The 809-nt window shown below is 37.2% G+C and overlaps 1 non-coding gene across 1 annotated transcript; it reads right to left on the reverse strand.

Moving 5' to 3' along the window:
• Positions 1-702: 702 nt before the first annotated feature.
• Positions 703-809, reverse strand: LOC148579934 (small nucleolar RNA R71). The gene has a single exon (XR_015899513.1). It is a non-coding gene; the product is annotated as a small nucleolar RNA R71 (small nucleolar RNA).

An 809-nucleotide genomic window follows, 5' to 3' on the forward strand; every position in this document is an offset into this window, starting at 1 on the left:
TTTAACTAATAATTAAAATAAAAACAAAATTATTTTCCTTTAATTTTAATTTAATTTCAAATTTTTCTCTTTTCCTTCTTCTATTCTTCTCTTCTTCTACTCACATAAAAGAATCTCTATACTGTGACATAGAGGATTCAATATTTTCTTTTCTGTTCTCTTCTTTTTCATATGAGCAGGAACAAAGATAAGAACATTCTTGTTGAAGCTGATCCTAAACCTGAAAGGACTCTGAAGAGGAAGCTAAGGGAAGCTAAAGCACAACTCTCTGGAGAAAATCTGACATAAATTTTCAAAAAAGAAGGAGACATGGCCGAACCCAACAACAATGCAAGGAAGATGCTTGGTGACTTTACTGCACCAAATTTCAACTTACATGGAAGAAGCATCTCAATCCCTGCCATTGGAGCAAACAATTTTGAGCTAAAGCCTCAATTAGTTTCTCTGATGCAACAGAATTGCAAGTTTCATGGACTTCCATCAGAAGATCCTTTTCAGTTCTTAACTGCATTCTTGCAGATCTGTGATACTGTTAAGACCAATGGGGTTGACTCCGAGGTCTACAGGCTTATGCTTTTCCCGTTTGCTGTAAGAGACAGAGCTAGAATATGGTTGGACTCTCAACCTAAAGATAGCCTGAACTTTTGGGATAAGCTGGTCACGGCTTTCTTAGCCAAGTTCTTTCCTCCTCAAAAGCTTAGCAAGCTTAGAGTGGATGTTCAAAACTTCAAACAGAAAGAAGGTGAATCCCTTTATGAAGCTTGGGAGAGATACAAGTAACTGACCAAAAAGTGTCCTTCTGACAGGCT

This window comes from Arachis ipaensis, chromosome B10 (assembly GCF_059453495.1).
Source record: "Arachis ipaensis isolate K30076 ecotype BB chromosome B10, ASM5945349v1, whole genome shotgun sequence".
Lineage (NCBI taxonomy): Eukaryota > Viridiplantae > Streptophyta > Magnoliopsida > Fabales > Fabaceae > Arachis > Arachis ipaensis.